Source organism: Onychomys torridus, chromosome 3 (assembly GCF_903995425.1).
Source record: "Onychomys torridus chromosome 3, mOncTor1.1, whole genome shotgun sequence".
Lineage (NCBI taxonomy): Eukaryota > Metazoa > Chordata > Mammalia > Rodentia > Cricetidae > Onychomys > Onychomys torridus.
Window position 1 is genome coordinate 156,968,256 of NC_050445.1, and position 23,367 is coordinate 156,991,622.

General features: G+C 45.3%; 1 protein-coding gene across 2 annotated transcripts in view; it reads left to right on the top strand.

Annotated features, from left to right (window-relative positions):
* Positions 1 to 519: 519 nt before the first annotated feature.
* Positions 520 to 23,367, top strand: part of Rassf8 (Ras association domain family member 8) — a 72,508-nt gene continuing 49,660 nt past the window's right edge. For both annotated transcript variants that reach the window (XM_036181472.1, XM_036181471.1), the window contains exon 1: positions 520 to 606. The gene's annotated coding sequence lies outside the window, so the exon portion shown is untranslated. The remainder of the gene's footprint in view (positions 607 to 23,367) is intronic.

Below are 23,367 nucleotides of genomic sequence, written 5' to 3' on the forward strand. Positions count from 1 at the left end.
TGGCCCTCGGCCTGCCTCCCCGGCCCTCGGCCCGCCTTCCGGCCGCACCCCGCCCTCCGTCATGCCCTCGCTGGCCGCCTCCTCGGCCCTCGGCCCGCCCTCCCCGGCCCTAAGCCCCGCCTCTTTGGTCCTCGGCCCCGCCTCCTTGGTCCTCGGCCCGCCCTCCTCGGCCCGCGGCCCCGCCTCCTCGGCCCTCGGCCCCGCCCCAGGCCCTCGGCCCCGCCTCCCAGGCCCTTCGCCAGTCCTCCCGGCCCAGGCGCGGCCTCCCGGGCTCGCGCTCGCTGCCCTCCTCCCGCCCCTCTGCGGGGCTCGGCGCGGCCCTCGTGGTCCCGCCCTCCGGCCCGCCCTTCCTCCTCTGCGCCGCTGTGCACCGCCCTCCCCGCCCGGGCCAGTCCGGCGTGCGCCCTCCCTGCGCGGCTCCTCCGCCGGCTCATCCCTCCGCGCGCCGCCCTGCGGCCCGGCCTCCTCAGCCCCGGCCCCGCCGCTCGCTCTCCGCCGCCGGGTCGCCGCGGGGCCGCCTCAGCCGCCGCCGCCGCTCAGCCAGGGCCCGGCCGGGCCTCCGCCGCGGGCCGTGCACCCGGACGGCGGGACGGGCTGCGACGCGCAGTAAGTAGAACTTTCCCGGCCCGCGCCCACCGCGGCCCCGCTGTCACCCCCGCGCCCTCGCCCCGCCGCCCGAAAGTTGGCGCTGCCCGGGGTCGCCTCTGCCCCGGTGTCCTTGGCGAGCGAGTTTAGAGGCCACTTTTGTGGGGAAGGGAAATGCACGGCCGACCCTCTGGCGTCCCCCTCTCCAGATGGAAATCAGATGCTCGCCTGGAGGGAGAGCTTTCCCTCTGGAAAAGGAAAAGTGGCGCTTGGTAGGCTTTTGCATTTTGTGTGAACCGGGGCCGCCTTGCCTACTCGCTCAGCCTCCCGGGTGGTCAGCCCCTCCGGGGAACCGAGCCCCCAAGAAGGGGCTGGCAAAGTTCGCCGCGTTCTGTAACCTGGAAACTTGCTGAGGGCCAGTCGCAGGGAGGTTCAACTTTAAGGGTGGTGGGCTTGGCGTGCGAGGCCGCTGCGGCCCGGCGGTGGGCGGCTGGGACCGGCTTGCGGCTTGCGTAGTCTCGGCTCCGCCAGCCGACCGGGGTGGCTGGACCACGACTGTCCCAGCATCGAATGGTATCTTGAGCCCTTCGATCGTAGGCTAGAATTGCAGGTCGGTATTGGTCCTAATCTTTGGAGGTGTAGAAGGAAATATGCAGGGCACGTTTCCTAGCTGACTTGAGCTTGTGAGGTCAGCCCTGCCAACACATCAAAGCCTTGCGTTAAAAAAAAAAATCCCTCCAACCCGCTGACAGCAGGGACAAACACTTAGGGACTTACCGTAAATCGGGGCTCAGAGATTTTTCACGAGATTTATTTTGTCCCAGGGAAGCATTTAAAAAATATAGCGACCTCTGCTTTTCTGCTTAGTTTGAGGGTGTATGTATGTGTGTGTGTGTGGGGGGGGGGTGTTAAGGTAGTTTTTCTTTATTTTTTTAGAAGTCTTTCATCTGTGGTTGCCAGGGATTTTGATCGTTCTTTGCAGGCAAAGAACCAGCAGGTTTCCTGGTGTTTTTTTTGTTTGTTTGTTTGTTTTTGTTTTTTTAACCCAGCCTTTGCTTGAGGCAATCCCAAAGATCTGTTAGTCCACTGCAGCGGGAGGTGCTGGTGAACACAGCAATCAGGGCTCGGGACAACTGTACTATCAGTTTGGGAAGTGGTCTGTGCTATATCTTTTAGTGGTCATATTAATGCTTCCTGTGATCTTACTTATTTCCACGGGGAACTTCCCCAAACCCTCAGAACTACACATGACCAATACTCCATTTAAGAATACTGGACACTGATAATTCTACTGAAGGATCAGATGCAACACAGCATAATTTGCACTGTAGGTGATTAAATCTTTTCAAAAATCAATCATTCATCCCTCCCCCTGAAGCATCTCAAGATGGTACTTTCTGTACTAGACTCAATTGGCCATAATGGACTGAGATCTTTGTAGGTGATCAAGCCTGTTTCTGATGTTTCAGGAGCTTTGGGGGTATAGTAGAGGGCCCCTAGAGGGAGCCAAGCCATGGGACTGTGCAGACAGGAAAGGTTTCAGTTAGTGTCAGTGTCCTGGAGAGGTGTCCAAATCATTTCAGGGGTGACAGTTCCTGATTCTGCAATTTTAAGAGATATATGGAAATTGCAGATTTAAAATCCTACAGGATCATGGTGTCATTTTTCTTTGCATTTTTGTCTTCTTTGCATTTTTAAGTTTGTGACTTTTAAAATCAGAATCCTTGGTGCTTGGTTTTTGTAGTCTTTTTTTATTCAAAGCTGTGTGTTATTGTTTGACCTGAATGTCTTGTGTTCTAAGAAATGATTAATTCTTAAAGGTTTTCCTATTTCTCATTGGGTCTTCTGTTGTATATAATAACTTGGGAGTAAAACTATTGTTTACTGCAAGATATCATTGTTCTTATCATTGTAGTTAACTTTGGTGGATGGTTTTGTCAGTTTATAAAATGTTGAGGCCCAGATAACTTGCAGGTGTTCAAAACTTGACCAGTTTCCTTCTAGGTGGAGGTAGAGTAGGGCTGCAACATAGAGGGGAAACATTAGGAATTGTAAATAATGTGCCAACTACTCACTCTCCTTGGAGGTTACTCTGTTCCAATCCTAAGTAGGTTTCAGAATTCCACATGTAGAAATAGTCCCTGGTGTTCTGTAGACTGGGAGAGATGCCTTGTAGCAGCTAGCCAGGCTTGTCAGCATCCAGGGAATTAAGGATGGTACACTGCTCCTCTGGCTCTGTGATCTATAGTCATATCCTTTAAATGGGGATACTACTGCTAACAGGGCAGCTATGAGCAGAGCACCTCAGGAGTGCCTGGCACATCTTAGTCAACAATGGCAGCATCTCCTATGTCCCCAGAACTTACTTTGTGGCCATCTCAGACTTCAGACTCTTCCTCATCCATCTAAATGAAATGTTTTGCTCACTGCACACTGCTCTGTCCATCAGCCCTCCAAGAGGGTTGATCACAAAATGCTGTGATGTTTTCTGCAAAGTCTCTTTGGAAGCCGTCTGATTTTCAGTTTCTACTATGTTGTCATTTGGTTCAGGCCGCTCTTGTCCTCCTTAAGTCCAGCGGCCTGCATTACCCCTTCCTGCTTGTTTTCTTACCAATAACCTGAAGAAAAAAATAAGTCACTTGCTTTTTTCAGACCTTCAGGATTGCCAAGAAAGGCATCACCCTTGGAGTAAGATGCAACATCCTCAGCAGGCTTTCCTGCCCTGCTTCGTAAGGCCCAGTCCCTCACCTACATCTCCCCAGCATCTCGGCCAGTTCTCCAGCAGTCTGGCCTCAGGGCCATTGTCCCAGCTGCCATTCTCTCCTTTGGTACCATCTCCTTGAATAACCTCTCATCTTTGGGTGCCAGCTCCAGTACCCTTTCTTATGGAAGTTGTCTCTGAGAAGGCCATCATTATCATGGCTGTTAGGCCCAACTTATCTTCTTCTACAAGGACAGTCATCCTTAATTTCCCCAGTTTGTAATTATAATGCATTGTATTAACCCCCTTTCCTCTCTCCCTCCCTTGAGGGCAGACATAGTGCTTATTTTACTGTCCAGTCCCTAGTATACAGAGGAGTGCTCAGTAAATGTCTGTTGGTGTAGTGTCCATTCTTCATTTATGTTCACTGCATAGTTCTGGCTGGCCTGCAACTCCCTATATAGACCAGGCTAGCCTCGAACTCACAGAAATCTGCCTGCCCCTGTCTCCTGAATGCTGGGATTAAAACACCCAGGCACCACCACACTCAGCACATATATAGTTTAATACCTCTTGTCTCTGTTATATTTATGTTTTGTGACAGAAAAGCCAAACCAGCCCTACTGTGTTCCAATTTTGTGAATGATCTGAAATAGCCTTTGCAAGTATCAGGTAAAAATAATGCATTTGTAGTTTTTTGAAAATGCATAGTAATATATTGAGACAACTTTTAGTTAGTGTTGCCCTTGTGGTAACATTCCGCTTTTCTAACTACAGCATTAGAACAATTATTTTTTATTAGTGCAGGATTACAGAATGGAAATAAGAATTTTACAGTGCCTGATATTTTACACAGTGTCACTGGTAATGTGCCAGACAGATGATGTTGACTGCTCAGCGCCAGATGTCCAAGGAGGTTGGGGAAACTACTGTAGGAAAAAGCAGGCAAGCTCTAAGGATGCTCAGTAGTGTTCCAGCATGCCATCTGTCCAGACAGTTGGGAGAGGAGTGACAGGAATCACCTAGAGGTGGGGAAGTTCTTCTTACCTTTAAGCAAAAGTAGACACCACCTTCCATGGCCAAAGAAGCTAGCATTGCTGGGTGTTTTACTATGTGGTTGCTCCATATACAATCCTGACTCAGAGTCCTGCAGTTCAGAGATGCCTGTGCTGTCCATGTTGCTGCACACACTACATTCACATAGAACCTTCTGCATCACCTCCTCAACTCTTCAGTTACTTCTCACCATTAGATATGTGTAATTCCAGCATCTTCCTGTCCTTCAGTAGGTGCACTGCCCTCTGCACATGGCCTCCAGGTCTCCCTCTGGGCACTCTTGGGGTGGGCAACAAGAGAGATTACATGCCAAGTCCCATGCTGGCTCAAGTGGAGGATGTGGCTGACCTGGACATAGTCATGAAAAGGACGCTTAGGTTTGCATACCTTCACTTTTTTCAGAGAAACTAGTCCTTTTACTCTCTTTTCCCGTTGAAGATAGAGCTGTACTGTCTGTAGCAGGGCCTTTCCTTTACCTTAGTGCTTACTTAGACAAGGCCTATCTGTATGGAAAAAACCAGGAGTGGTTTTTGTGGTGGGCCTGGCATGTGACTTGCTTTGTGCAGGGCCTCTGTGCCCCAGGACATTTGCATCACCAGTGTAGCCATTATTGTGGCTGGGTGCCCTTTGTTATATTTTGGTCCTTTAGGTGTATGTGCCTACTGGCTATCTAGATGAACTTGGACAATTGCCTGGAGTGTCTGGCACCAATATTATTTATTAGCTTTTATTTCCCAACTCTAGTGTCAGATGTAGACTGATTTTAGTTGTTTGTATGTTTTACACATTCAGGTGTTATCACCAAGCTCAACATAATTCACTTCAGAGCTGCCAAGTTTTACGTATTGTAGCTTACTTACTCAGTAACATTTAGTTACTCTCTATTTTGAAAAAAAAACAAACCAAACAAACATAAATATAGGTTGTAACAAGAGGGAAGTTGTAATAATTTTCTTCCAGATTGTATTCATGTGGAGGTATACTTTGTCTTTCTTGTTAATTATCATTGGTTTCTGAGTGCTAAATCAAATTTATCCTTAATTGTACTAATTTTATTATTGGAAAACCAGTTAAGATTAAATGATCCTTTCAAATGTAAATATATATACCAAAAAGTATATTCCTTTTACTACACAGTAAGAACTTATTTCTATATTTGTTCAATATAATTGAATGTACTTATATTCTATGCAGTTCTGCAATAGAAATGTCATTGGAGAATAGGTTAGGTTAATCTCTAATTCTTAGAGCTTGGCCATTTCTGCAAGAGGTTCTATTACTGGATGCATTAGAATCTGTCAGCAAACAAAGTAGTTTATTTGTATTTTATCTTCCTGATTTTTAAGTGTACAGCAACTTCTGTTATATTTATTTACTTATTTTAAATATGTTACTACATATTTATTTATTGGCTTTGTGTAAGTGGAGGTGTCTCACATGTGGAGGTCCGAGGACAGTGTGGGTCATTGTTCTCCCACCATGTGGGTCCCAGACTTTGAGCTCAGATCAACAGGCTTGGTGACAGCACCTGTACTCACTGTACCATCTTGCCAGCTTTATATTTATTTTTTAAATCAAATTTTACTAGGATAAGATTGCCATGCACTAACTTGTGTGTGGCTGACTGCAGTTTTACAGGCTTTGACACAGGTGTATGAGGTCCTTAACAAAGACTGTTGGGGTCCAGCCCCTCAATAGCCCTCTCCCAGGACCCGTGGAAGAATCTACAACCAGCTGATAATCTAATCTTAGATGTTATGAAATGAATCTACATACACAAAACTCTTTAGTCTGTTCACTTTGTTCTTCTGAGTCAGTTTTCTGTCTACACAGCTTCTTTTCTGCTCTCATACTAGCTCTTTTCTTGCCTGGTTCTCTCTACATTTTTCTGCTGTCCCCTCTAAGTGCAATCTTAGTTCCTTCATCTAGTTCTGCCTCATCTAGGTTCTCATCCATCTAGTTCTTTCCCATCTTAGTTCCTCTCCCATCTCCTTCTTCCTCATCTTGTTCTTCCCCACCTGGCTCTTCCTCATCTTCCATCTTGTTCTTCTAGTTCTTTCTTCTAGTCCTCCAATCTAGTCCTTCTCAAGTTTCTGACATTTACAGTTATACACCCATGCAATAGCAATGCTCTGGCTAAGGCAAAGTCACCAGGCTTGAATTCCCTCAGGGTCAAAAGGAGGGGCAATAAGATCCACACAAAAGAGCAGTAATTGCCAGCCATCAAACTCAACCCCAAAGGGAAGTGACTAATGGGGAAATGAATCAACTAAGGGCTAAATTCAGTTAATTTCTAAGCAAAGGGGATTTTATGTGCTCAAACTGTGTTCTTAGAAGTGGTTAGGTAAAGTGTTAGGAGTCTATCAGTTATGAGTGAAAATAAAACTGCCTTATTTTCCTTTGGCTCCTTATCTGTCCAAGCTATCTTGGCTGTTTTCTGGCAGGGCAGGAGTGCACGTGGTGGCTGGGCAACCTGTGTCATAGCTAGATGCACTTGGTAATTGTTAAAGGGTGATCTGTAACTAGAGATAAGATTTGGAAAAGGAGAAAGTTAAGCTTAATTAGCCTGTCCACTTGGCCTGGGCAGTTGTCAGTGTAAATCTTTACCTTCTCTGACAGATGGTCTGTTCTTAAAAAGTCTGGGAAGTCTCTCAGATAAGATATTTTGTCTGGAGATGGTTCTGGCCAGATGTTGCTAATGATGATAATTACAGAGAGGCTTGAAATTGGGAGCCTGGCTGTGTTGCTGCTTTTACTACATCCCCAAATATTCCAATAGCGTAGGGGAAATTGTGCCCAATGAATGATCAATACATTGTTCTAGAAATGGAGAAGCTACAATAGCATGCAAGGAATTAATGAAAACAGCTTAATATTCAAGAGCCAATATCACCAAGGCTTGAACTCTGGAAGGCTCTTGGCTTCTTCCAGGTATTAACTTTTGCCATAGTCAGCTGAATTCCTACTTCCTATTCCTGTAGCTCCCAGCAAGTCCTCACCACCAGCAGCATAAGGGGCATATCCATTGTCCTCCCCAAATGCCTCATTCTCTCCAACAGTGTATCTCCTTCTCATCTCCCCTTTTCAAAACCACCCTCTGCTTTCTGTCACAGCAGAAGCCTGCATTTTCTAGAATTTGAGATGAATGGAATCATTGATGTATTGTCTCACTCTGATTATTTGTGACTCACTCATGTTGGTGTGTGTAGCAGTGGTCCTGGAATGTAACTCAGTTGGTAGGTTGCTTGCCCAGCATGCACAAAACTCTGGACTCAGTCTCCAGCACTGTGTGAACTGTGATGGTATACTCCTGTGGTCCAGCATTAGGAGGCAAAAGCAGGAAGATTAGAAATTGAAGCCATCCTCATTTCTTAGTGAGTCCTGGGCCAGCCTGGGCTACCGAGGGCAGTTCTCAAGCACAGACAGACAACCCAGATACACATGGACTGCTCAGCTGTGTTGCTGTGTGCTTATCCGCTCATCTGTTGATGGACCTCTGGGCCATTTCCTTTCATTATGTGAGCTGAGCTTTTAAAGAAACTACCAGAATATTTTCCACACAGATTCTACCATTTTATGTTTATTTTTGCTTCTTATTTGCAGGGTTTGGCTGGTCTCCACGCACCTCCAGACTATGTATGTGGTGGTAGGGGAGGGTTAATTAGCAGGTGTGTACCACCATTTTACCTTCTTCACAGTGTGGAGCTTTCTTGCTGCACTTGGTATAATTGGTCTTTTTCATGAAGTATTTGGGGTTTTCATTGACACTTGCTGATCTTTGATATTGAATATCTCTAAATTTATATTTTATATGTGTGGGTGTTTTGCTTACATGTATGTCTATATAGCACAGGTTTTATATTTAGACCTGTGATCTATTTTAATTTTTATACAGTGTGCATTATGGGTCCAGGTTCATTTTCTACATATAGAAATCCAGATTTGTTTGCTAGAGTATTTTCTGTCTAATACATTTTCCTTCCTTATCTCTAAAATCAGTTGTCTATTAGTCAGTGGCTATTCATAGCTGAATGAAAGACACTGAATCCAATTCTTGATAACGTGTTTGGGCTAAGTTTAATAACACTTTTGGTCTCTTTACTACGACCTTATAGAAATCTTCCCTACTCAAAGTTTCTTTTTTATTTTATTTTATTTTTTATTTTTGTTAAACAAGAAGCTCTGCTGTTACAATATTGAAGTCACACCAGTTCAAATACTTTTTGTTATTTGTTAATGACGATTCTGCACTGCACTGTTTCTCTGTTCTCCCATCCTAAATTGTTGCCTCCATTTTAGTTTTTCTGGTTTTATCTTTCCTTACCTCTGTTGTGTTTCATTGAGTAACAGCTCAAGGTAGGTACTAGAGAAAGTACCCACTGCAGTTGGAAACCCAGGACAGGGCCAAAGATATGGCTTAGCTGTTAGGAGGCTTCGAGGTCTTCCAGAGGACCTGAGCTCCATCCCAGCACCCACATTAGATGGCTCACAACTGCCAGTAACTACAGCTCCAAGGGGTCAGACATGAATGCGTGTGCTTGTGTATGCACACACACATGCACGACACACACACACACACACACACACACACACACACTAAATAAATAAAAAATAAAAAAATGAATAAATCATAACAACAAAAAGTTAGAAGTTGACCATGCCTGATCCACACTGGACATGATGAACAGTACCAAATCTTGAGCTCCTTAATTTTAAGTTGGGCTATGAATGTATTCTTTGAGTTGTTTTGAAAAACAAAAAAGGGATGTTTGCTTGTGTCCATACATGGAGTGAATGTTTGTCAAGTGCCTCTGTGGCTTCATAGGCTCTGTGGGGCTAGAGAGCACTGTCACTAGGTCATCCAAAGTGACAAAACAGGGCTTGCTGTCCCTGCAGAACCTCTCTTCATCTCCCCCCTGAATAATAACAAAATGTTGGAATGATTAGATTTCTGTATGTAGAAAGTGAACTTTGATCCATAGTGGACATCAGATAAAATTAACACAGAATAAATGATAAAATCTGAATCTTTTTTTGTTTTGTTTTTGTTTTTTGTTTTTTGTTTTTGAGACAGGGTTACTCTGTATAGCTTTGCCTTTCCTGGAACTTACTCTGTAGACCAGGCTGGCCTCGAACTCACAGAGATTCACCTGTCTCTGCCTCCCGAATCCTAGGATTAAAGGCGTGCACCACCACCGCCGGTTCTAAATCTGAATCTTAATAGTATAAAGCTTCTAGGAGAAAATCTGTGATTTTCTTAGAATACCACACTATAGAAGAGCAGTGTAAAAGGGAAAATGTCATAAGGACTCTAAGACCTTTGCAGCCCGAGTCCGGCACAGTGCTGGAGTGGTCTCTGTGTGGCTTCTCTCGCCTTACCTGCTGCCCAGCCTCCAGCAGGGGCAATGAGAATCATGGACAACCTAAGCACCAGGATCTGTGAAGGCTTTGTCAGCCCCACTGCAGCCAAGCTTGGGCAATCACGGTCTGACCTGTCTTCTCTCTTGATATGCCTGTTCCTAGCTGCCATGATTCTGTTTGCCTGTGGTTCAGAGGCAGGGGATATCTGTGTTCGAGGCTAGCCCAGTGTACCTAGAAAGTTTAGAACAGCCAGGGCTACACAGTAAGGTGCGGTCTCAACAATCAAACATCAGAATATTCTTCATAGGTGTCCCTCTTCTTCATTTGTTCATTTATCAGAACTGCACTGCACCCCTGTCTGTGTGTCAGCGTGCAGCAGAGCAAATGCAGAGAGCTCCAGTGGGTGTGGACTGCCAGGACGGGTGGGTAGTAAGGGAAGAGACAGTTTCCCCTGTTTCTGCAGTTTTTTCGCCCATAGTCTCTGCAGGCCCAGGTAGCCCGTGAGTTATCTGAGTGCCTCTCAGCATGTCTGTTGAGGAGCCTTTTTTCTCTTTGTGTATATTTTCCTGAGAGGTGTAGAATTCATAGGTTCTGAAAGGTTTAGTCTGGGCAGGGAGGGAGGGAGTCTCCTCACTCTGATTGCTTTTACTCTGACATTCAGACGTGGTGTATACGTCCCCCATCTGTTCTTCCGGAGCTTTCAGTCAGTTCCAGACCCTGCCTTCTCAGCCACAGGCAGTTCTTCCTTAGTTTCTGACTGCGTCCATGGCACATCATGCGTCATGTTCATGTTTTCATGACTGGTGCCAGGTGACACGCAGCACAGTCCTTCTTCCTCATCAGATAGTGCCCTTCAGCTGAGGACAGACGGTGCACGGAGCCTGACTGGCAAGAAAAGCAAGGGACTTGGCGGGGCCTTGTGAAGTGGCAGCCCTCACCAGCTGGCTCTGGTCTCCTGACCTAGCATGGGCAGGAGACTGTCCTGCCTCCCAGCTTGTCTGCCTTTCCCTTCCTCATCCATGTGCCTAACAGTGGGAGCAAGACCAAATTAAGGTGTCTTTCTTAGTGATGCCTAATAAGACAGTGCTGTTTGTTCTTGCAAATAAAAGGCTGTGCCCCTTTCCTACACAGTAGCCTTAAAACCAGCCTGGCTGGGCTCTTCCCTTGCAGGAGTGCTCAGTTCCCTGAAAGCTAGTCTTCCATGCCATATGCATGCCTACTTCTCATACTCCTATGTGTGGTGATTTTGGAAGCTCTCCACTTCAAACAGGTGAGCTTCTGAGGGGCTCTCCTTGGCTTATTTGTCCGTGCGTTCTAAGTGACTAAGCAGGCTCTAAGCTCGCAGTCCCCTGTTGCAGTTCAAGGCGTGTAAGTCGGCTCTTTGAAGCTTCGTAGCCAGTAATGCCCTTGCTGTGGGTGTTCTACGGAGTACCCTTTTCTAAAGTGGAGCAGCTTTGTCTGCATGAAAGTCTTTTGAGGCCAGAGGCTTCTTCATGATTTCTTTGTGGTCCTGTGGAGCCCCTGAGTGGTCCCTGATGTCCAGGTTCACTCCTGGCCTGCTGCACTTGGGAACTTTGGTGCATCATTTTTTGGGCAGTTTCCTGGTTCCTGAACTTACACGACCACATTTCCACGTTTGGCCGTGTTCATTGTCACACACAGACTCTCCCTTTGTGCCCTAGTTCATCAGTACTGCGTGGGGTTCGTTCCTGGCCCCAGAAGGGTCACCTCAACCTTCTTTACTATGAGAGTAGAAAAAGCAAACAAAAAGTGCTTTCCCCACTCAGCCGTTTTCATGAGCTCGTTTGCTTCTGTCAGAAGCATGCCTCTGTATCAGCACGTGAGCTGTACTGTGACTTTACAAAGCGAGAGACAGTAGATTAACAGTGTTTGTAAGACACTCCAAAAGATGGTTAAACACAGCAGCGTGCACATCTGTAAACAGTGGACATGAAGGCGCCCACCCAGGGGAGTATTCCATGTTCTCATAGTGGCCTCTGTTCCTGTCTGCAGCTGAGATGTCAAGTTCAGGACTGAGGCTCCAGGTCTGGATCATGCTGACTTCCCTGCTACACCATGGGCCTTCTAGAAAGCAGCATCTCCGCCATGTTGGATATCTACTCAGGAAGTATGTCAGTGCAGGCAGATGTTTGGTTCTCCTTGGATTTTTGGTGTAGTTGTTTATTGAATGAATTTACTGTCTTGTCTCAAGCAGAACATGTAGCAAGTGCCAGATCAAGAAATAGGATGTCATCAACATCTGCCTGATCCCCACCCCCCCAGGCCTAAGCTTCTAATGTGTCCCAATGTTTAGTGCGCTTGGTCTCTTACACTCAGGGTCATGTGACTTCCTAAGTGTAATTGAAGATTTGCACACTCATGTTATTGGTGACTTTTGATCCTGTTCCTTTTTTGTTTGTTTTTCAATTTTTCTTTAATGACTGTATATTTTATAATTGAAGAAAGATACTATTTGTGGGATTGTTTTATTGGTTGGTTGATTGGTTGTATTTATTTTCTGTGCTTGGAATTGAACCTAGGGCCTCAATGAATGACAAACATGTGCTCTACCACCCAATTATATTCCCAGCCTAGAATTGTTTCTTAAAAGAGACAAAAGCAAGTTTATACATGCTTAGACTAGACCATGGCACAGAGGACAAGGAACTGAGAAAACAAGTTGGGGCTATGCCAAAGCAGATGTGCCTATGGCACATGTCTGCTGGGGTCAGAAGGGCAGGATTCTCTCTTGTCAGTTTAGTCTGTCATTGGATTGCCCTTTGATCCCCAGATTCTCTCATTCCTGGATCAGTTAAATACAATATTATCATCCAAGTGAACTGACTGAGGATTAAATTCAGGTGAGTCTGTGAGATAACCTGCCCTTAGTGGGGTCTGGACTTCATTTGAAAAATCAGTGTTCCACAGCTGCTGCAGGGGAGGAGGACTTGTTAGGACTTGAATGATTGTGCCTCCTCAGAGTCTTACACACACACACACACACACACACACACACACACCCCTCAAGGTTTGGGGAGGTAAAGTTTGGGGCATGATCAATTTGTGAAGGTGGATCCCTCATGTTCTTACAAGAGAGTTAGCTATTCTTCTGTTGTGTGAGGACACAGCACAAGAGGACCCTCTGGGAGCCAGAAAGTGGGCTTCTACCTGACCTCCAGTCATACCTCCAGAACCATGAAAATGCAATTTTCTCTTGTTTATGAACCAGCAGCCTACAGTGTTTGTTTGTTTGTTTGTTTTTTCTGTAGGAGTGCTAAGGGACTAAAACAGAATTCCTGTTCCATTGACACAGCTCCCTCCATGAATGAGGGTGAGGAAAGGTGTTATCTGGCAGTGAAACCATGTGACTCCAAGGTCTGTGTTTGAAGTAGATCAGAAATTTGTGACAGGCAGCCCCCGAGTGCTCGGCTAGTGTGGGGTCAGGGAACATGAAGGCTAGCCTGGCAGCAGGAGGCTCAGTGTGCTGTGTGGTCCCCAGATGTATTCATTTTATTTGGGCAGCATTTAAACTATTTTTCCCCTGAAGGTACAGGTGGGAAAGGTGAGCAACAGAAAGAAGAGGGATGGAGGAGAAAGCCCAGCTGACAGGTGAGCAGTGCCCTGCCAGCCACAGAGCAAACACCTGTTGGAAGGAAGCTGACTTAAGATGGGGTGTGTTGTAGTGCTTTGGAAGGGCTTCTCTGAAGCATTTTTCCTAGAAGAGAGGCCTGAAGCCTACAGACTGGAAACTGCTCCCACCTGCCTTTCTGCCATTACGCTTCCTAAGGACAGCACTGATTGGGAGACAGAGGGCAGTCTTTGAAGCCAGCGTTAATTCTAAGGCAGTCCTCACTTTCCTAATGGAAAATCCATGTATGTGGAAATCATGAGTCCTCTCCAGACAGCACTGATTACTTGAAATCTTTCATACTAGGGGCTGGATGGACCAACTCTATACCCTGAGCTTGGCTGCCCCTGCTGGGTAGTATAGGAGAGCTCAGGGACAGGTCCTAGCTGTGAAGCTGATGTTGGTGGATTGGGCCATGCTGTAGTCACCATATGTCCACTCACAGTTGTGGTGGGTATTGTGTTCCCTGAAATATTGTGTGTTCCCCGAAATAAACATATCTGGGGTCAGAGAACAGACAGCCACTAGAACAGAGCCAGAAATGGTGGCTAGAAAATGGGAAGAGCAAGCCATAACAGAAGTTGGGCGGTGGTGGTACACACCTTTAATCCCAGCATTTGGGAGGCAGAGCTAGCCAGATCTCTGAGTTCAAGGCCACTTTAGAAACAGCTAAGCGTGGTGACCCATGCCTTTAATCCCAGGGAGTGGGGGCAGAAAGAAAAGGGCATATAAGGCGTGTGAGGACCAGGAACTAAAGAGGAAAAAGCATGTAGTTAGTTAAGCTTTGGAGCAACACAGTTCAGCTGAGATTCATGTGGAAGAGGACTCAGAAGCTTCCAGCCTGAGGAAACAGGATCACCTGAGGAACTAGCAAGGTGAGATAGCCGTGGCTTGTTCTGTGTCTCTGATCTTCCAGCAATCACCCCAATAACTGGCCTTGGGTTTGGTTTTATTAATAAGACTCTTTAAGTTTCCTGTTATACACAGTGCTTCTGAGTGATGTGAAATGGGTATACAAGGAAAACCCATTTCCTCTCCTGGCTGTTCCGTTAGGAGGCAGGGCCAGGCATCTGAACAGTTCTAGGAGCATGAAGCTGGAGCTAAATGCTTCTTTCTGGAAAGGTATCTAAGTTTGCCTTGGGAAATTTGAGACTTCCCACTCGAGCTGGGACTTAAGGGTGAAGACATTTCCGGGCAGAGTCTCATACAAGTAGTGCAGTGGGGTGGCGGCACAGGCTATGTAGAGATCATGCTCTGGAGAACTCCAAGTGGCTCTGTTGTTTGCCTGGTCCATGTGCCTAGGGGCCTGGGAAATTGGCAGGCACAGGGCGAGGTGTACTGTTCCAGCCCTGGGGTGAAGGGCAGCCTTCTCCTAAAGTTTGTTTACCTTTTGTTTGATAATGAGCTTATTTATGAAAACCACAGGCTGTTGTTGTTTTTCTGGCATTGTTTTAAACTAAAATTTCTGCTTATTCAGGTTTTACCTTGAGAAATGTTGAGATCAGATTCTAGCTAACTTGGCTTTGGAGCATCGCTCAGTGTTTCAGTACAGTATATCTTATTTATTTAGCTTGTTTATGTTTGCTCAACACACATTTATAGCACACACGTTATGGCAAGAAGCTATTTTTGTAGTAGTTGGATTAACAAAAGGATCTCTGCATCTTAGGAAGCTTATTGTTTAGCAAAAGCTGAACTTTAAACAAAAGCCCTAGGCTAAACTGGATGTTGTGGCACACACCTGTAATTCTGTCGCACAGCAGACTGAGCTGTGCTTGCCAACCTGGACTACATAGTGTGTTCATGTCCAGCCTGGGCTTGGGCTGGATGTGCGGCTTAGTGGTGACACTTACTGAGATGTCATGTGCGAGACCCTGGCTAAGCTCCTTAAAGTAAGGGAGTGCTTCAATACTTGTTACTTACAGACTTAGGGGTAGACACCCATTTTAGAAGACAGCACACACCAAAGACCAAAGTCACAAGAACACTAGGAATGCCAGGTGGTGGTGTGAAGGTAGATGAGGTGGAAAAGACCATGCTGGCTGTCCAGAGTGTAAGCTGCCTCCAGTCTCATCTCCAGTGCTCATTGCGGATAGTCTGGATGTGTCACTTCTGCTGCTTCTGAACTTACTTCCCTAACTCTAAGTGTCACATCTGATTGTTGGCCAGGGCAGTTAAGAACCCAGTTAGATATGGACACACAATTGGATGGGTGGAGTAACTTTGGGAGGAAGCAGAGTAGAGTCACGAGTTTGGGATGACAGTGTGGCCAGGCCCAGGGATGGAGGGCTTCTGTGTTGCCCTGAGGAGTGTATGCTTTGTTCCAAGGCAGGCTTTTATGAACAAGTCTTCCATTGGTTTCCTCCTTGGCCAGGCTGCCTCTGTCTCCATTCCCACCAACCTGCTGTGGGGGGCATAAGATGGATGTGTTGTAACTCCGGATGGTACATACCTACCTGGAAGTTCCCTGGCTTTGCAGCGATGACAGGAGAGCTGTGATTCCCAGAACATGAGGCTGTTTCCTGCTTGTTTCTCCTCATAGTGGGTTTCCTCACTTAGGTTCTTCAGAGCATTAGCTCTTTAGCCACACTGTGTCTATACCTAATTTAGTTCCTAAATTTCATTGCTAATAATCAGATCTACCACTTTATAGTTAAGAGAGATGGCTCAAAAACTCAAATGAGCAGCCATAGTCATCAACAAGGAATGTTGGAGACAAGGTTAATAGACCTTTTCTTTATGGCCTTGCTTGATCAGGGTTCTTCTGTTGAGTTCTTCCTCAGAGCCGTTCACATCAGTGATTCTCAGTTCCTATCAGTGAACAAGCCGACAGACTCTGTTCTTTGGCTTGGTGAGATGTTTGCATGTTTGCATTTCTGTTGGCCTTCATTTGAGTGTTTTGAATGGGCTGCAGTTATGGGCTACCCCCATGTCAACTGCTCTGAAAGCGACTGCCTGGCTTCTGCTGGCGTCTTGTTATTTATCTTCCCTCTGTTCTAGCAAAGCCTAAGTTCTTACTGAATCTGTCTGGTTCAGCTGATCATTTGATTTTATTTTCTGGGAAAATCAGCCCAGATCACAGCAGTTCATATCAGTGACCTTTTTATTTTGCTGAATGGTGTTTCACTGAATGCTAGCTAGCACATTAGGTGTGTTGTTTTAGTGGATTTAATTGGCATTGTGACTTGCTCACCACTGTTTGTTTAACCACTGTTCCATCCTGCAGCCTCTCTGCTACAGAGGCTGGGCATTGTGTGAGTGATGGGTATAGATCCTCCCTGGAGACAAGTCAACAGTAGATGGGATGTCTTGGTTACCTGTTATGGGAGTAAGGAGCAAATAGGCAGGGTAGTAGACAGTTCTTAGTTGGGAGACAGAGGAGTTAGGAAAATTCTCTTAGAAAAGGTGGCCTTTTAGTAAGTTCATAGTGGTAAAAACAAGGTGGTACATTAAGAAATTTAGGTCTGAAATCTGGAATTCCAACCTTAGGTACTTGGTATTTTCATCAAATTTTCTGAAAAAAAAAAAAAATAGAATGTGTCCTTGAAAGTCCCCAGCAGGTTTGTGTGAACAAGGTTCTTGACCATAGATGAGCGTGTGACCCTGTTGCTGGGCTAGGTGGACTGTTGTTCTGTAACCTGTAATCACAGGTTCTCTTCAGAGCAGGAAACCAAGACCCCTTATAGCTATGTTAAAAAAAAATGTGTGCAGCCAGTTAACAAAACATTTAATTTAAAAAGTAAATGCTGTGACTAATTGCAGAGTGGGCAGTGAAGCCTGCCCATTGTGCCCTGAGCCTGTGTCAGATGGAGGCAGCAGGGCAGCTCCAGACCTCACCCTGCCATGCTATGTGTAAGGGCTGTGTCACTGGGCCTTTAAAGCAAACCAATCACAGTGTTTACATTTAGTATGAATCCCACAAACAAAGTTGTTTTTTAATCATGCTTTTGATCTTTAGATTTGTTAACTTAAATGATAGGACGAACGAACACTGAGTTGAGTGGCACAAATGATATATGCCAGGTTCTGCTGGGCCCTTTCTTATTAGACATCACAGCTGTACAAGGTTGAACAGGCTTGGAGACATTTTTTAAGCTGCACAATCTTAACTGAGCACCCAGTGGGAAAAGCTGGTGTGAGGGATCAGTCTGGCATTATGAGGAGAAATGAGAGATGTTTCCATGTCTGGCCTGTTTTTCTAGCATGGTAGGACCTTTCATCCTGGATGAGAACTTACATACTTCCTCTGTATAACGTTAATATGCTTTTGGGTTGAGGTGCGGTGAGGCAGCTGTATGGAAAGGCCCTGTTGCTTCTTGTAGGTCAGTCTCTGAAGCAGAGGCTAAAACTCAGGCCCCTTCGGGTTTCCCTGAATGAAACCATGATTATTTTAGAGGCCTGATTTTCAGAGCCATCCTCCTGTTAACTAAGCTAGTGGTTATGTCTCTTATCTACTTTGTGGTGTATATGGGTGGCACAGAAATCCTAATTTCAAGGATTAACTAAAAAATCTTTGTAAGTATCCATAATGACTCCTAAGATGAGGTAGTATAACTTTTTTTCAACGTAATATTTTTATTGATTATTTGGGAGTTTCAAAAACAAATCCAATTTGTGTTGCCCATATGCTCTCTGGAGCATGGTCAAACTCCCAGTGGCCAGCCCTTAAAAAAACTGAGTCCTTACCACCCTTACCCCCACCAGAAGCCAACAACTATGAAAGAGCTACATCAGATACTTGAGCCAGTGGGCAACATCTTATATTCAATCCACGACGGAGGTATAGATCATAGGTAATGAGAGATTATGAACTCCTTAGCAGCTTGAGATAATGTTTAAATCATAAAAGACTAAATATAATAAATCAGAATCAGGTTAAAAATAGCAGCACCCTCCTCTGGCTTTTGTGGAACTTAGCGGGATAGAATCAGTATAGCGAGAAAGGGCAGGAGAACGTGTGTTCCTCTGCCTCCCTTGCTGGACCATGTCTGGCCAGACGCAGTGTTGTTGAGTGATTAGGAGTGTAGCTAAGGCAGACATGGGTGGCTACTTAAATACAGGCTGTGTACTTACTGGGAGACTTGGCTTCAGTAACATAACCACTCTGTGCCTGTTCTCACCGGAAAGTGAGGAAAATCCTGTCCCAGGGTTCTTTCTGGGACATCAGTAGTGCATCAAGCACCATGCACTGTCATTTGTCACACAGAAAGCTGTGGCCACTTTTGAGCCTGGAGAGAAACTGGCTCAATACATTAGAGAGAGCTGGGAGTGCAGCAAAACTGACTCCACACTGTTGGACAGTGTGACTCCAGAAAGGACCTAATGAGCCTGCAGTCGGGCTCTGTGACAGGAGATGGTAAGGTTGCAGAAACAGGTCACATATAGGTCGACTTAAATGGCATTAAAACCTAAAGATACTCAGCTCTGTGAGCCAGTTGCTTTATTGTGTATGCTTTTCTTTGATGGGAAATTGGGCACTGATTCAAGATTGACATATACCATGCAGCCATTTAGGAAATTAGCTAATTGTTTAGAACATGCTTAAACATGCCAACATCCTAAAGTAATATAGCTGGAGTTTTCTTGTGTCTCAGCCTGTTGGCAGTCAGGGCAAATCTCTCCCACTAGTGTCCCCCAAGTAAACACACAGAGACTTGTATTACTTGCAAACTGTATGGCCTAATGGCTCAGGCTTTTTGCTAGCTGTTCTTATATCTTAAATTAATCCATTTCTTTTTTTTTTCAAATTTTATTTTATTTTTATATGGATATTTGTGTTTTAATTTTACATATCAGCCATGGGTTCCCCTGTCCTCCCCCCTCCTACCCCCAGCCCCTGCCTTCCCCTCTGCCCCTCCCCCCCCTTCACATCTCCTCCAGAGCAAAGACTCCCCTGGGGATTCAGCTCAACCTGGTTGATTCAGTACAGGCAGGTCCAGTCCCCTCCTTCCAGGCTGAGCAAAGTGTCCCTGTGTAAGTCCAAACAGCCAGCTCATGTACTAAGGACAGGTTTGGGTCCCACTGCCTGGGTGCCTCCCAAACAGTTCAAGCTATTCAGTTGTCTCACTTATCCAGAAGGCCTGATCCAGTTGGGGGCTCCATAGCTTTTGGTTCATAATTCATATGTTTCCATTAGTTTGGCTGTTTGTCCCTGTGCTTTTTCCAATCTTGGTCTCAACAATTCTCGCTCATACAATCCCTCCTCTTTCTTGACAACTGGACTCCGGGAGCTCCACCTGGGGCCTGGCTGAGGACCTCTGCATCCACTTCCATCAGTTATTGGATGAGAGTTCTAGCACAACAGTTAGGGTGTTTGGCCATCTGATCACCAGACTAGGTCAGATCAGGCTTTCTCTCGACCATTGCCAGCAGTCTACAGTAGATGTATCATTGTGGATTTCTGGGGACCTCTCTAGTACTTTGCTTCTTCCTGTTCTCATGTGGTCATCATTTATCATGGTCTGTTATTCCTTGTTCTCCCTTTCTGTTCTTGATCCAGCTTGGTTCTCCTGCTCCCCTAAGCTCTCTTTCCCTCGAACCTTGCCCTTCATTACCCCCACTTACATTCAGGTTGTTCATGTAGATCTCATCCATTTCTCTGTCATTGGGCGATGCTGTGGATACCACTCTGTATAAATAAAGTGCTGATTGGCCAGTGGCCAGGCAGGAAGTATAGGTGGGACAAGAGAGAAGAGAATGATGGGAATAGGAAGGCTGAGTAGACAGACGCTGCCAGCCACTGCCATGAGAAAATGTAAGGTAATGGTAAGCCACAAGCCATGTGGCAAAGTATAGATTAACAAAAATGGGTTAATTTAAGATAGAAGAAGTAGATAACAAGAAGCCTGCCACAGCCATACAGTTTGTAAACAATGTAAGTTTCTGTATGTTTACTTTGTTGGGTCTGAGTGACTGTGGGACTGGCGGGTGAGAGAGATTTGACCTGACTGTGGGCCAGGCAGGAAAACTCTAAGTACAGGGTGATCCCTGTGTCTTTCTTAGGGTCCTGTTTTCTAGGTAGCCTCCCTGGAGTTGTGAGTAGCAATGTCTTTCTTTTCTATTAATCTATAAGTTGCCACATGGCTCATGGCTTACCGGTATCTTTGCATGTTGCTTCTCATCATGGCGGCTGGCAGCATCTCCCTGCCTTAGCCTTCCACTTCTGAACAGTGAGACATGTCTGCTCCTGGCATCACCAATTTGCTTCAGAGAGGAGGATGGGCATTGAAGACACTCTATATGGAGTTTATCTTTTTCTTGGCAAAAATAGCCATTTGGGCAAGAAACTGTTCTTGTCTGGACTGCTTGAAAAAATGTATCGACTGGACATGCAGGACCCATAGGAAGGTGACCACTGAACTTTGCTTGGCAAAATGGTCCTTCAGGTTTCTGCTTCACAGAGGAAACTGCCAGACATTCTACAGGACTCTGAGAGAAGTGACTGAGAGACTCTAGCCCTGTGGGCTGAAGACAGATGCCCCAACTTTACAGAAGAACTTTGGATGATTGTCCAGGCTGCCAGCTGTCTCTGTCTACTCTCTCAAGACTCCCGAAAGTTGCTTGTGTCCTTCTCCCATTTCTCAGGTAATATTATATCCTTCTGAGGTCTTTGATGTGGTTGAAGACTAGATAGTTATAATTTCCTTAGTTATGATAAAAGATAAGTTAGATATGAAACCTTAGACTTACAAATATAGAATAGATAGAATCTCTTCAATTTTGCCAAATACAAATAGACTAGACATTATAAATAGACTAGATTTTGTAACTGTAATTCTTGCTTGATAATTGTTTTGTTATATGTAATTTTACTATGCGAAAGTTAAAACCTTCCGTTTTGAAAAGAAGAAAAGGGGAAGTGTTGTGAATGGTTGATTGATAAATAAAATGCTGATTGGCCAGCAGCCAGGCAGGAAGTATAGGTGGGACAAAGTGGGAGGAGAATTCTGGGAAGTGGAAGGCTGAGGCAGGGAGACGCTGCCAGCTGTGATGATGAGAAGCAACATGCAAAGATACCGGTAAGCCATGAGCCACGTGGCAACTTATAGATTAATAAAAATGGGTTACTTTAAGATATAAGAATAGCTAGCAAGAAGCCTGAGCCATTAGGCCATACAGTTTGTAAATAATATTAAGTCTCTGTGTGTTTACTTGGGGCACGCTAGTGGGAAAGATTTGCTCTGACTACCAGCAGGCCCAGACACAAGAAAACTCCAGCTACAAAGTATCTTTTTCCTACATTTATGTTTGCCCCTGGATGTATGCTAGAGTCTCCAACAGAGCCTTCATCTGGTGCAGGGCTGGTGGTGAGAGCCTAGGGCTTTGCTCATGCTGGGCAGGCGCTTTTATTGACCTACATTCCCAATCCTCAACTCTTTTCTTCTCTGCAAGAAACTCACCTGTGTGATTTTAGATGAACTCTTTTCCATGTTTGAATTTACTCTCCCTGCACTTTTAAGTTCATTTTCTTAGACCATTAGAAAAACAAAAACCCTAACTGGGGAACTTTCAAACATCCACTTAGAGACCTCGGCAAGCCATCTTGGAGTTTTTCTTCTGGGAGTAACATTGTGAATAGATGATTAATCACACAGTGAAGCAGGATTATCAAATCTAAGCTAACACACTAGCAATCTCTGGCATTTAGGTGTATTTTCAGGGTGACTGGAGAGTGTTGTCTCTACCACTATTATTTGGCATTTCATTTGTGGTAGTATGTTTGTTCTGATTAGAATTTTTTTCTTTGATTTGAAAAGTAGTCCCACCTACAGCAACATTTCCTCTATGTAGGGGAAAAACGAGATTTTTATCAGCTACCCCCTGCTCCCCAGTACACTCTTCAGGAAATAGTGTGTCAGGTTCTTTTGTTGCCAGGGCCTTCCTCTTGACCTTCTTGGTGTGCCTGGAGAAGCTGTCTCCCAGGGCATGCCTTGTGCCCTCACCTGTGAGACTGCCTTGGTAATCTGCTTCATTAAGAACACGTTCCTTCTCTTTGTGGTGTATACCTGTCTCCTCCCCTAGTGGAGTTTTTTTCTTTTTCTCTTTGGGAGTCTGCCACCCAGTTCCCAAATAACTACACAGAGACTTATTCTTACATATAATTGCCCAGCCTTAGCTTGGCTTATTTCTACCCAGCTTTTCTAACATCTTAAATTAACCTGTCTTTCCTCTTCTATGTTTTGCCTCTTGGCTTTTTAACCTTGCATTATTCTAAGTATCTTTCTTTCGTTCTTACTCTGTGACTGACTGGGTGGCTGGGTGGCTGGCCCCTAGCATCTTCCTCCCCTCCTTTTCTTGCTCTTCCCTCTTCTCTCTCCAAGCCTAGATTTCTCCTGTTTATCCTCTCTGCATACAGTCCTGCCTATCTCTTATCCTGCCTGTTCAGCTCTTTATTAGACCATCAGGGGTTTTAAGCAGGCAAAGTTGCACAGTTTCACAGAGTTAAACAAATGCAACATAAAAGAATGTGACACATCTTCAACTAATGTTCCACAACACCTTTGGATCCCTTTGTGAACCCTGCCTCCATCAAGGCTTTGTGCTGTGAGAGGCTAGCTGGCTTCCTTGTCTGTTATTCAAGTTTCTCTGTCTTCTCACATTCCCATCCATTTTAATGTTTTCTCTCAAAACTGTGGGCCAGCCATGTGGTGTTTTTTGTTTGTGTTGTTTTTATATACCTTCTGGCTCTTAGAATCTTCCACACCCTCTTCTGTGATGTGTCCTGAGCCCTAGGTGTAGGGTTTGTGGTGTAACATCTACGCCTGGGCTGGGCACCTCACGGTCACTTGCTCTCTACATATTAACTACTTGTGGATCTCCATAATAGTTTCCATCTGTTACAAAAAGAAGCCTCTTTGATGAGGGGTGAGAGCTTTACTATTTTGTAGTTATGAGGATAATTATTTCTAGGGGTGGTAAGAAGACATCTGATTTGCCTGCTGGGGAGTGAGGTACATTTGGCCAGTACAGAGAGTTGGTGGGGCCTGGACATGGGATGTTAACATGAATGGAACTAGAGGCCAGAAAGCTGTTGGTG